We start from the raw sequence: 13,594 nt of genomic DNA, 5'->3' as shown, positions 1-13,594 counted from the left end.
GCATTCACATGTTCTAGAATTGTGTTTAGCCACAATCTGATTTAATCTGCTATTTGGTTATCATTGGTTCATGTAGCATTAAAACCTTCCAACAACATTGTTTCCATTTATTGAAAACAGGCCGATGCCTGCAATTTCCATTTTAGAGCTGGTTAGTCATGATAGTACATTTGTAAAGAAAACAATTGGACACAGTAGTAAAGGATAGCGCTCTCTAGCTATAATTGGTGGCAGTTTTTCTGTCCACTTTATGTACATACGTAAGATGCGGATATTTTGAAAGCCATATTCAAAACAGAGAGAGAGAAAGCATCACAAACTCCAGAAAGTACAATATTTAGAAACATTTGACATGAAAATATTCATCATATTTGGAAAGTGATGACTCCTGACTCTTAACAAGTTGTATGGCTTTGCAACGTAACCTTGCTGGGCCTTAGTTTTATTACCTATAAAATAAGGAGATTGGACCAGAAGGTCTTTAAGATCCCTTCCAGCTCAAAATAATCCTTTAACCTTATGTTATGAAGTCATCTTTTAGTACGTGGAGCACTCAGTGACCAAAACCATTGCTCAAGTTATTTTCTGAGGCCATTGAACATGACTGGAGTTCAATTGTCAACTCATTTTTATCTTATCACAGTGGAACAAAAGTCCTCTGGGGAATGCCATCACAGTCTTCAAAATTAAAGATTGGCAGTTCTGTCTACCAAACACTATCACCCTTCTTCCCTAGAGAGGTCGAATTTGAATCACATTCATTTTTGTCCTATTGTCATTGTCAAAGCTCATCTGTGTTTCATCACTGTTGATAATGAAGACAATAGAGGTGGAGCTAAAAGTCACTTTCTTCTTTGGTCGGTCTCCAATTTTCTGCGACCTGACTATAGGTCTCATTTGCTTTTCATTTCTGATGACAGGTCTGTCTGTGTTGGGCTGCTCTAATTTCAGCTGCCTGAAACACAGGAGCTGTAAAAGGCATCTTAGAAACTTTCTGCTCATGAAGATGTAGATAATTGGATTGTATGCAGTACTGGATTTGGCAAAGAGAGATGGTATGATAGCCACAGTTGATATGACCAGACTGCCAAAGCCATTTGCCACCAAGAGACAGATCACTGCAAAAGGTATCCAAAAGGACAAGATTGTTGCTAGTATTGAAAAACACATTTTGGTCACTTTTCATATCTCAGGATTTTGTTCACTTGGATGATTTGAACATAGCTAAACTGAGGGCAAGGGATGGAAAGGCCTTGGGCAACAACCATGGCCACCTTCTGGGAGGTAGACACCGGTCTGGCTCCAGTGCTGGTTTGCTTGGGTGCAGATACTGAAATGGAATCCTGGCCTCCCTTCCCTTTCTTTCTCTCTTCCTTTCCCTTCCGTTTTCCTTCCCTTCTGATAGAGGGACCTGACAGTGTGACCCTGAGTAACTCAATTTCTCTCTGCCTCAAGTTTTCCCAGCTGTAAAATGAGGATAACAGCAACATCTACCTCTTGTGAGGATCAAATGAGATAAGATAAAGTCTGCACATAGTAGGTACTTCATAAATTCTTGTTCCCTTCCTTTGCTGTGCAATAGAATGTAAGATCTTTAAGAAAGGGAGCATTTTGTATTTGCTTTTGTATTCCCAATACTAAGGACAGTACCTGGAATGTGGTACTTCCTTATTCTTAGAAACTTTGCCTATCAGTGCAAAGCATGATCAATTAATTTTCTTGGCTGCCTTGTCAGGGTTGACTTCTATTGACCCCATAGCCCACTAAGACCCCCCAGTTCCCCAGAACATTTTCTATTGAACCATATTTCTCATATCTAGAATTTGGGAAGATAGGGTTTTGAACCCAAGTATTAGCCTATGTTTATCTCTATTAAACTTCACCTTAATAAATTCAATTATCCTGTCCTCCTTCCATCATTCATTGTGTCAGTTATCCTGCCAGGTTTAAATGACCAATCTCTCAAGAGCCTTTCCTCATCTCTCTGATCCATTTAGAACCCAGCTATTTGACACAGGTCAGACTTCCATAGTCAATGTGAAAGAAAGGTTCGATTTAATTACCTCTATAATTCAAGGGAAAAAAAACCTTTCTTTTTATATTTTGGTTAATAGGAAGTGATGAAAATCTGTCCTGATAATTCTAAATATAGACCCCAAACTTTCCTGAGAATAATGGTTTTTCATTTAGGGCCCACAGACCCCTCCATGAGGTTTATGGATTGATTTTATGGAGTCTAGAACATGGATAAAAAAATCTGTTTTCAATAACCTTTAACTGAAATTTAGCATTTCCTTCAATTATTTCAAATCATTTCTTCTGAGAAGGGATCCCCAGACTGCCAAAGAGGGTCTGCCCTAGAGGTTACATCCATTGCTGGACTAAAAGATGAGGTAACTCCATTCCCAGAATGATTCCCTAGTTGAACTCTAATCAACCAATTAATCAGTCATTCAAGAAACATTTTAAAAGTCTTTGTTTTTCTTTCTTTCTTTACTCTAAGACTCTTGAAAGTGGTGGAAATCTGAAAACAACTGTCTCTTCTCTACCTGCCAAAAAGTGTGAGGTGATTATTGCTTAGACCTTTCAAATTGTTCAAAGATATTTACCTTTCTAGGTTTCTCTTGCGACCTATCCATTCATAGCGCCAGACACTATGCTAAGTGATGGGATTACAAAAACCAATCCCTGGTCTCCAAGAGTTTATGAGGGTCTAAACTGGGAAACCACATGTATATAAAAAGGTACAGCAAATCAATTAACTCTTTGATTAGGTGCCTGCTATGTGTAAGACACTGAAGATGGTCAGCACTAACCACTCACACCTTCACAAACTGTCCCAGAAGCATCCTGGTAAAATATAGATGAGGAGCTTCAAGGAATATCTGAAACATTCTTGAACACCCCCCCCCCACTTTTTTGATTGGGTGGGAAGAAGTGGTTGCATTTGCACTTTTGTTTGTTTTTTTTTAGGTTTTTGCAAGGCAAATGGGGTTAAGTGGCTTGCCCAAGGCCACACAGCTAGGTAATTATTAAGTGTCTGAGACCAGATTTGAACCCAGGTACTCCTGACTCCACTATGCCACCTACCCACCCCTGCATTTTCTTAGAATCATAGATTTAGAACTGAAAGGATTCCAGGAATCATCTCATTTAACTCCCTTATTTTACAAAAGAGGAAATTGACTTACTCTGACAGGAAAAATAATAAAAAAAATGCTAATGCTTCTATAGCACTTACAATGTGTGAGGTGATGTGCTAAGTACAATTATCTCATTTGATCCTCACGATAACCCTACTAGGTAAGTGGTATTGTTAGCTCCACTTTATAGATGAGGAGAAAAACACAAATTAAGTGACTTTCCCAGAGTCAAACTAATTAAATATTTGAGGCTGAATTTGAACTGAGGTCCCCTAGGGTCCGCATCCACCTTTCTACACTATACCTTCGATTGCCCCTATGACTTAGGATCATAGATTTAAAGGACCTTAGAGGTTTTCTAGTCCAACCTGCTCATTTAGCAGTTCAAGTAAATAGAACTCCAAGAAACCTCTAAGGTCATATGGACACTATGTGACAGTCTTAATACAAGCCCAAATTACCTGACTCCAAATCCGGTGATTATTTTGTGAGGTACCAGATCTGGAAATCATCAGTGTTAAGCTCCTAATTCTCCCCACCTAGGTGAACGTAACCAGGGGAAGTATCTAAAGTGGCCCCCCTGGGCTCAGGCCCCCACTTATTCAGTATCATCATCGGCACTGTCATCATCATCATCACAATGGGCACCTCCAGCAAACTTACACAAACTCAATGTGCAGGACAGTGAGTATATTATTTGGGGCCTGTAAAATGTAATTGCCCAATTGAGTTGGGGAGACAAGACAGCTACAGAAAACCTGGGGGGGGCAGCTTGAGTAGATCCACAAGTACCAATCATAACTGGTGTTAATATAATAGTCTCTGCCTACATTATTTCATTTGATCCTTATAACAATTCTGTGAGATAGGCTCGGAAGCTATTAGCTGTGTTTGAAAGATAAGGGTCAGTCATTTGTTCACTGTCAAACACCAAGCCAATTTCTGAGGGAGATTATGAACCAAAGTCTCTGTTGACTCCAGGGTCCAGTGGTTTTGCCACTGAAGCAACCACTTAATCTACTCCAGAGAAGCTCTGACCTTGGTAGCTGGGAAAGGTCTCAGGGACCCAAAACTGTGTAACTTTAAGCTACTCTTAGTGCAAAAAGATTCCTAACCTGGAGTTGGAGAACTTATATTTTAAAATTTTTATATAGCTATTTCAAGATAATATGCTATTTTATGTACTTAAAAACCATCACTCTGAATTGGGATCCATGGGACCCAGAGGTGAAGTAGACCACTGGGCCTGAAAAGTCAGGAAGATCTGGGTTCAAATCTAGCCTGAGACACCATCCGTGAGATCCTGGGCACATCCCTTAACCTCTGTGTGCCTCAGTTTCCTCATCTATCAAATGGGAGAATAGCCTCTACCTCTCAGGATCAAAGGGTATTTGAGAGAATCTGCAATGTCCGGTATGCTTATTCCCTTTCATAGTCTTCTCAGTCATCTGTTGACCCCAAAGAAAATTAAAACATTTCTGCTTTAGCGTTAAGGAGGAAATGAATGATGAATGGGGGGGGGGGGTGTCAGAAAGGAAGGGTCTTTGATCATCCTGGAATTCTGCTGGCTCCGGAGTCCAGCAGCAGGTTCTGGGGCTGCGTTCGCCTCCCTGCCAGCTCCGTCTGTCGCTGAGTGAGTCTCCCCTTTGATTCAGTACAGTGACGTTCGAGGCCGGTGATATCACAGGGAGCCACGCCTCAGAGGGGGGCTGCAGATCCGGGAAAGGAAGGGAGGGCAAGTTTGGGGGGCGGGGCGGAGATCCAGGTGTCCAGCCGTGCGGAGCCAATGATGCCCAGCGCCTTGGCACGCAAGCCGCCGTATGGCCGAGGTGGGGCGAGCGGAGGCAGACGACAAACGTGCGTCATCGGGGGGCCAGGAGGGCCGTTGCGGGGCCCCGGGGATGCACATGTGACGGCACCCCCCAGCCCCGGGCCACCTGAGCGCCAGGGTCCGGCGGAGGGCCCGAGAGGCTGGCGCAGAGCGGCCCCCCGGGCGGGCGCGGGTGGCGGAGCCGCTGTCCGGCCCCGCCCCGGCATGGACCCCAAGGACGAGAAGAAGCTGCGGGCCCTGCAGATGCTGCAGCCGCCGGGGCTGGGCAAGGGCCGCGCGCTGCTGGCCACCCTGCGCACCCTGATGCTCTTCACGGCCGCGATGATCACCCTGCCCCTCGGGCTCTACTTCGCGTCCAAGACCTACCTCTTCGAAGGCGCGCTGGGCTTGCCGGCCATCGACAGCTACTTCTACTCCGCGATCGTGGCCGTCATCTCCGTCCACATCGTCCTCGCCCTCTTCGTCTATATGGCCTGGAACGAGGGCACCCGGCAGTGGCAGGAGGCCAGCAAGCTGGACTAGAAGAGCGGCCCGGCCGGCCCCAGCCCCCCCCTCGCCCCGGCCGGGGAGCGCCCCGGGGCTGGGGCACCCGCGGGCCGGGCCGAAGGTGGCGGCCGCCGCTGTCCACCCGCCCCGCGAATGTTGGCGGAGGTGAGCACCCCTTCAGCCGGCCCTCGGGGAGGGGAGGGGACCGGGCCGGGCCGGGCCGGGCCGGGACGGGGCTGGGACGGCTTTGGTGGCGCTGCCTACGGACCCGCCCGCGCCTTAGGAGCTGCCCCGCGGCGCGGCCCGCGGCGCCCCTGGCCCGTGGGGCTGCGCTCTGCCCCCCACACTCCGGCGGGGTGAACGCTTAAGCAGAGCCCCCTGGGGGGTGACACCTCCCCTCGCCCGGAAGGGCTCTCCACCCTCCAACATCCCCTGACCCTTTCCTGACGAGAAAGACATGGACCCCGAGGCATCTTAATATGGGTGGGTTTGGAGCCTGGAGGAGAGAGGGGGGAGAATGACGTCAGAGATGGAGAGAAGAGGGTCGGGAGAGAGCCGTTACCATGGCAGCAATGTACTGCAGAGTGGAAGAAGGGGAAAGGAGAGGGAAGGGAGGGAGAAAGACAGAAATGCCGAGGGGTACCTACCTTCACTCCTCTTTATAGAATGTTACAAGGGACCTGCAAATCACCTTTGGATGAGATTCCTGGTTGAGTTTTGGCCACCGCCTTCACCATTAACTCAGATTTTCAACATTTACGTTTTTCAGGTGTTTCCTTTGTAAAATATTATCTTATTGTGTTCACCACCATCCTTCTATCATGTGTCAGTCAACAAACATTTGTTAAAGGACCATTATGGGTCGCTGGGTGTGCACAGAAAGGCAAAAATAGGGTCCTGGTCCTCAAGGAACTCATCTTCTAATGGGAAGACATCATAAAAACCGTGTAAAACGAAGATAAATACACATTACATGCATGCATACACATACACACATTTATGTGAGTATATACACACATACACACCTACATACATTGCATACACATACATACACACAGATCTGTGCATACACACACACACACACACACACACATACATTGCTTTACATTTAGACTGTCTGTGTCACTTAACCCTGACTGCCTCCCATCCAGGGCCATCTCCACACATCCTGTTTCATATCTGGTCATTGGACACAGATGGCTCTGAAAGAGAAAGTGGGGCTGATGACTTAGCACAGCCCCCTCCCAATCCAATTCTTGTCCTTGGCATGGCATCACCTCCCCGATGTCATGGTCTTCTTTGAGAACAAAGTACAGATATCTACTAATTGCTTCCATTCATTATAATCCTTAAAGATTTACAGATCAGTTTATACTACTATTTCATTTGATTGTCACAACCACTCTGAGGAAGGTACTCCCCACAGTGAAGGCTCAGAACAGTTAAGTTACTTGCCCAGGGTCACACAGCTATGCAGCTGACAACTCCTTCCTTGCTTTAGTAGATAGTCCTCATAGATTACTGTGATTTAAAAATAAAGTATTTAGTGACCAACCCTTTAGTTCTTAAGATATTCAGATTGAGATGGGCAGGACTTCACATAAGAAATAGACTATTCATACTATTGTTGACAGAGCATTCAAGACCCCAGGGTCACATCCACAGTAGGGTGAGATATCAGAATAGACTTTATTTTTTTTCACTTTTTTTTGCAAGGCAAGTGGGGTTAAGTGACTTGCCCAAGGCCACACAGCTAGGTAATTATTAAGTGTCTGAGGTTGGATTTAAACTCAGGTACTCCTGACTCCAGGGCCGGTGCTCTATCCACTGCCCCACCTAGCTGCCTCCCCCCAGAATAAAGTTTAAAAGAAAGCTATTATTGATATCTTTTTTCTTTTTAAAATCATTATAATTTCCCTCAGTATTCCTTCTCTTCTCCTCCTAAAGAACTATCCCATTAAAAAAATGTAGATAAGAAAAAAGAGGGAGAGAGTGAAGCAACAAAACTGAGCAATATACTGAAAAAGTCTGAAACATGTACAATGTACAACTTCTGTGGAAGTCCCACCTCTGCAGGGATGTAGGGAGAGATATCTTCTTCTATCTATTCTTTTAATTAGCTTTATTCTTTGTAATTTTGCAACATCTACTTGATTTTTCATGTTCTTTATGTTTTTATTGTAATCATATAATACACATATTTAATATTGTTTTTGCTCTGCTTTATATTTGCAGACTACTAAAAATCCCATAAAAGAATTATTCCAATCACTTAAAGTAACTTTGAAGTTTCAGGTACCACATTATATTCCTGTACCACAATTTGATGAGCCATTGCCAATCACAGGACATCTACATTTTCCTATTCTTTGCTATCTCAAAAGGTATTACTATACATATTTTCATGTCTAAATGGATTCTTCATACCAGTAACTTCCTTGGGATCTAAACTTAGTAATAGAATATCTGGGTCAAAGGATATGAATATTTTAGTCACTTTATTTGCATAATTTAAAAATGCATTTCAAAATAGTTCTAATTATACTAATTTACCCTCCACCAACAATGTGGATAAGAATTAATGATTTTCTCCTCTTTATTAGCCTTCTAATATTTACTATATTCCCATCTTTTGATCCCTTTGTTAATTTTCAGAATATAAAGTGAAACTTCAAGGTTGTTTTGATTTACACTTCTACATATATATATATATAGTATATATATATATATATATATATATATATATTTACAGACATATATCTACATATCTGGTAATTGTTTATATAGTTTTGACACTAAGCTTTTATCCAAGACATGTTTTATCTTTTAGAATTGCCTCCACCCCCATTTGGTTATATACCTCTTACCCATAGTTATAAAAATGTAATAGTATATATATTTTTTCTTTTTGCAAGGCAAATGGGGTTAAGTGGCTTGCCCAAGGCCACACAGCTAGGTAATTATTAAGTGTCTGAGACCAGATTTGAACCCAGGTACTCCTGACTCCAGGGCCGGTGCTTTATCCACTGCGCCACCTAGCCACCCAATAGTATATTTTTAGGTAAAGATCAAATATCTATTTAGAATATATTGTGAAATATGGGATAAAGTGTTCATCTAAATCTGATTTCTGCCAGAATGCTTTCCAGGTTCATCAGCAGGTTTTATGAAGTGGAGAGTTCTTTTTTAAAAAAAAATTTATATTTTCTAATTTATTGAATAACCTGTTTTTCACATACTTGCATCTTTTTTCCATGGAAGAATAGTTGTGGTCTGCAGTAGTATAACAGAACAGAAGTCTTTAGTTACTAAGATCAGTATCAAGTTTCAAACGTACTTGTTAAAATTATGGTAAACTGACCATTTGTTACAATTCAATTCTTTTCAGTTTGATTTGGTAAGTGCTCATAGAGTCTGTCACAGAGTGCCAGACGTGTTTGAGGTGCTGGGAATATGAAGACACAGAAGTAACTGACCCCTTCCCTCAAGAAGAAATATTAAGTATTTCACAAAGTCATATCCCTGCACCATACTGCTTCATAGAGATAATGAGATTAGTGAAAGGAGATTCAGTAATCATGGTAGGGTATCTATGGAGGGAAAATCAGATCAGATAATAAAATAATTTTGTCATTTGGCCACCAGAGGATGACGCTTCACACAGCTGAATTTGCCTTTCTGTTCTGATTCAGTATCCTAGGAGATTAGTTTTCTATGTTCAGAGACCTGGAGACTAATCAGTTCTCTAGCTGGAAACCCAGACTCACCCTTACAAACTGATAGCTTGGGATATTTCCATTAAATCTTATCCTTTCTTATTTCATCCCACACTATCCATTCCAACCCAACCCAATCTAACCATTTCATTTGTCTCTGCTGCCTTAAGCTCTCACCCCAGTGGCCAGGCTTTTGGGGCAAGGATCAGCACCGAGAAAATCTTGGAAACGATGTAACCACCATAGCTATTCTTTCACTTTTGGTTCTAGGTTTTGCATCCTAGGATCATATATTTAGAGGTGGAAGAGACTATTATTACCTTCTCTCATTTTACAGATAAGAAACCTGAGTTCCAGAGAGGTGAGATGGCTTGTCCAAAATCACAGTAGTAGTAAATGAACTAAAAGATGCAAGTCCTTTGACTTCAAATCCAGTTTTCTTTCAGTTTGTAATGCTTAAGAAACCAAAGGTAGAGATAGGGAGAAGGTTTGGTATCTAAGAGTAACATGTATTTTCTCTACCAATTGAGGAAAATATGGAATTGGACAGGAATTAGAAAATTGAGGTAGTGGTGATAAAACAAAGGAAAAGTTTGGGAAGTAAACACATATACACACACTATTGAAATTTATGATTCTAAATGTGTGTCTCATTACTCATTTCAGAGTCCAGCGTGGATATTGTGCTGAATACATCTCCATTTTTCCTATTTACCGCACCAGGAGAGAGAGTTGCTATCACCCGCAAGTGCTAAGTCAAAGACTCCACATATTCTGTGATAAAAACCAACTGCTTGTTTTGGTACCAATGAATACCAAGAAACACTCCTCAGTTCTTCATTTACTTGGTTTCCATTCTGTACTCTGGGAGATCCAGCCTAATTGTCTGGTGATAGGTATGGGACAGATTTCACTATCATAATCAGAAGCTGAAGATTTTGCAAATTTTACTGACAATCAGCATAGTATTCCACATCCTATTACAACTTCCCCCACTTCTCTAGGTCTGTTTTGTCCCTTATTCAAAGGACCATTTGCTTTATCACGAAGCCTAGGTCCAGAATAGCCGCCATTTTCAGATTGAGATGGGCCTTGGCTTGGCCTATGCTTTGGAATCTCTACCCTTCATAATCTGTATTATTATTCCAAAGGCAGTATGGAGAAATGAAAGGAACACCAGGTTCAGATTTAGAAGACTTGATTTGAATCCCAGGTCTACTCCTAATTAGATACAATTTACTTCAATGTTCTGATGCTCAGTTTATTCAATCACTAAATAAATTTAAATGGGGGTGATTAAAAAAAATCATGCCACCTCCAATATAGATTAATTTCTGTGTAAACTGGGCCAAATTCTGTCACTCTCCTCAATTTCATCATCTGAAGTGCCACTACCACCTTCTTAGTGCATCTGGTCCTGAGGAGTTAAGAATCCAGATGTTTCTAATCCACTTTTGTCCCTCCTAAGAATGAGTCATTATAAAGTCACTAAAAGATTTCATTTCCCATCTATTGGATGTCTTTCTGGTTTTTAGCTATAGTTGTTCCTGGTGTGATCTATTTCACCTGGATCTCAACCCAAACTCTTTAGACTTTCATGGATTCATTCAACACTCTTGCTTGTCTTGTGCAGCAATGACACTAGTCTTTTGTCCTCTATATTGTTTTACAAATGAGCTCACTTTCTAAACTATTATTCCCTGTGCTGCTGTTTCTCTGCTTTGCAAAATTGATCCTTTGCCAACTGTGGCAGTTTTTAGGGCTTTTTTTTGTTTTTGAAGAGTTTCTTTATTTTGAGTTTTACAATTTCTCCCCCCTAATCTTGCTTCCCCCCCCCCCCCCCCCATTTAGGGCTCTTTTGATCCTCTTACTGAGACAACTAGTCAGAATAATTTGGACTTTTCTTGGAAATGGTGATAAAACAATGTTTTTGTCCATTTCCTGTCTTTTTTGGACCCCTCCCCAGCAAGGGGAGTTGTTGCTTCATTTAACTTTTGCTTTAATCAGTAATTAACCTAATTTAATTAAGCAGATTTCAAAATCACTGCTACAATGAACCTTGGGTTTCCTATCTTTTTAAGATTTGAGATATTTGGCACAAAATATTTTCAACACTTCTGATGAAAATGTTCCTGATTTATTGATGCAATCATACAAGTCTTTAATCCCTTTTATTTCTTGACCTCGAACCATATTATCCAACAGTTTTTAACATCCTCATATGCCCCCTTTAGCATCAAAATTGTTGATTTAATTAGAATCTCAAAAAATTCTTTTAGAAATATTTTTTACTCTTTCCCCTACAATCAAAATTGTTGATTTAATTTGGAGAATCTCAAAAAGTTCTTTTAGAAATATTTTTTTACCCTTTCCTCTACTTAAGTTTTATTCACCTTTGCTGTGATTTGTGAAATTGGTGAAAACTGCAAGATGAGATAGCCAAGTTACAGCATGAAATTATATTTCTCGTTGCCTTGGAGTGTGGTAAAAACAACTTGAACATTCATTTATTTACTTCACTGAAGGAGCTCTACTAAATATTCTGTCATTTTTGCTGTGGTTGTGTTACAGTTTCAAGTTTGATTTATAGTTAGAATAGGGCTTTATGGTTCAATATTGTAGAATAAATGCAATTCAATATGACAGGTAATGTTCTGTACAGTGTCTAAATGAAAAGATTTTCTTGTTGAAGGCAAAGTTCTCCAAATTCTCATTTATAAATGGCAGGGTATCAAGTTCAGGAATACACTTAATATTTAGTACAGGGGCTGGCATCTAGCAAGCACCTGAATGTTATGCTGATTGACAGTGAAATTATCCAGAAAGTGGATGAAAAATGAGCATTCCTCAAATGATGGTATGATGTTAGAAGGACAGTCCAACTATCTAGTGCATTGATATATGTTTCAGGGGTAATGACCAAGACCCAGAATTTCACAGGAAGAGAATAGGTTGAATTGCATATAGTGAATTTTGTAATGCTTTGCTTTTAATGATCTCAAACTGCACTGCTGTAAAAAATCCAATTCTTAAACACTGTATGTTCCAGAAGCACCACATTCTCAGAAGACTCAGTTAAAGGTAACCTAATGGGCACAGGAAAGATGCATGGCAGTAATGAATTGTTTGTAATATGCTACCAGTTATGACTTGTGTATCAGATGTGCCTGCACAACATCGAAGTGGACACTAACCCAGAAAGGATATGTGCTCCTCCTGTGGAGAGGAAGTGAAAACAGATGGATAACTCTAATGGTACATGGGGACTCACAAGATCCAAAGTGAACCAGAGGAAGGTCTGCATATTGGTTGGATCATCTCTGAAGGATTCGTGGAAAAATTTGGACAAAACTTAACAGAAAAATGAAAAGGCATGAATGAGTTATGAAGTAAAGGATTGCCAACTGAGTGGGAACAGCCCTCTTCAGGGATCCCTTAAATCATGCCTGACTGGCAGCTACCTTCTTGGCTCTGTCTCTGCACTTAAGAGCCTGATATTTTAGAAGAGAAGAACGTGCATGAGAATAGAAGCTCTAAGGGTTTATCTCTCTTAAGCCTAAAAAGAAAAGAGGGAATGATTAAAGCTGAATAATATAAATTAGTGAAAAAACCAGTAAATTGTACCTAGATGCATATGTGTCTACATTTTGCTTTAAATGTTATCTTTAAAATAAATTATTTAGTAGTACCATATGAGGTTTTTGTGTTTGACTGTTTCAATCAATTTATTATTTGTTTACAGAATGTATTCTGTGAAATATGGATAATTATGCTTTGGGCTTAGTTCATCACCAGCCCTACTGTTGGGACCACAGACCATCCAGTGGAAGTATCACTGTGGTCTTATAGCCACCTGACACTTGCCCTAATTCTAGACAAAGAAGTTAAGAAGAAATAATTAAGTCACTTAATTGTAGGTCCTGGATCTTAATATATAATATATTATATTAATATAAAAACACTTCATTAGGTGAGAAAAATCTTGGAATTATAGCTATAGAAGTCATCTTAGTCCCCCACTTTATAGATAAGGAAACTGAGAAGTGACTTTCCTAAGGTCACATACATAGTATAACTGAGGTAGAATTTGAATCTAGGCACTATGACTTTTGTGCCGGTTCTCTTTGCAGTGGACCACTTTTATCTAGAGAAAAAAATAGGCACACATTGCACATCTACATTACAGGAGTGTTGAGATTATGCTGAGATGTTGAGAAGACCTATGTTCAAATCCAGCCTCAGACATTAACTGTGGTCCTGGACAAGTCACTTCATCTTGTTTGCCTGGGTTTCCTTATCTGTAAAATGAGCTGGAGAAGAGAATGGCAAACCCCAAATGGGGTCATAAGGAGTTGGGCATGACTGAACCCATTCAACAACAATAACAATAGATTATCAGTTCTCTATCCCTTATGCCA

The 13,594-nt window shown here is 41.0% G+C and overlaps 1 long non-coding RNA gene and 1 pseudogene across 1 annotated transcript; one reads left to right on the top strand and one right to left on the bottom strand.

Moving 5' to 3' along the window:
* Window positions 1–610: 610 nt before the first annotated feature.
* LOC141495838 (uncharacterized) lies at window positions 611–3,974 on the bottom strand. Its single transcript, XR_012470872.1, has 2 exons — window positions 3,605–3,974; window positions 611–1,118 (listed from the first exon to the last, which is right to left on the bottom strand). It is a non-coding gene; the product is annotated as an uncharacterized LOC141495838 (long non-coding RNA).
* Window positions 3,975–4,903: 929 nt separating this feature from the next.
* Window positions 4,904–12,860, top strand: LOC141495825 (vacuolar ATPase assembly integral membrane protein vma21 pseudogene; annotated as a pseudogene).
* Window positions 12,861–13,594: the final 734 nt, after the last annotated feature.

Source organism: Macrotis lagotis, chromosome 1 (assembly GCF_037893015.1).
Source record: "Macrotis lagotis isolate mMagLag1 chromosome 1, bilby.v1.9.chrom.fasta, whole genome shotgun sequence".
In the NCBI taxonomy this organism is placed as follows: domain Eukaryota; kingdom Metazoa; phylum Chordata; class Mammalia; order Peramelemorphia; family Peramelidae; genus Macrotis; species Macrotis lagotis.
Note: the sequence above shows the minus strand (reverse complement) of the source record. Positions and strands in the feature narration are given on the sequence as shown.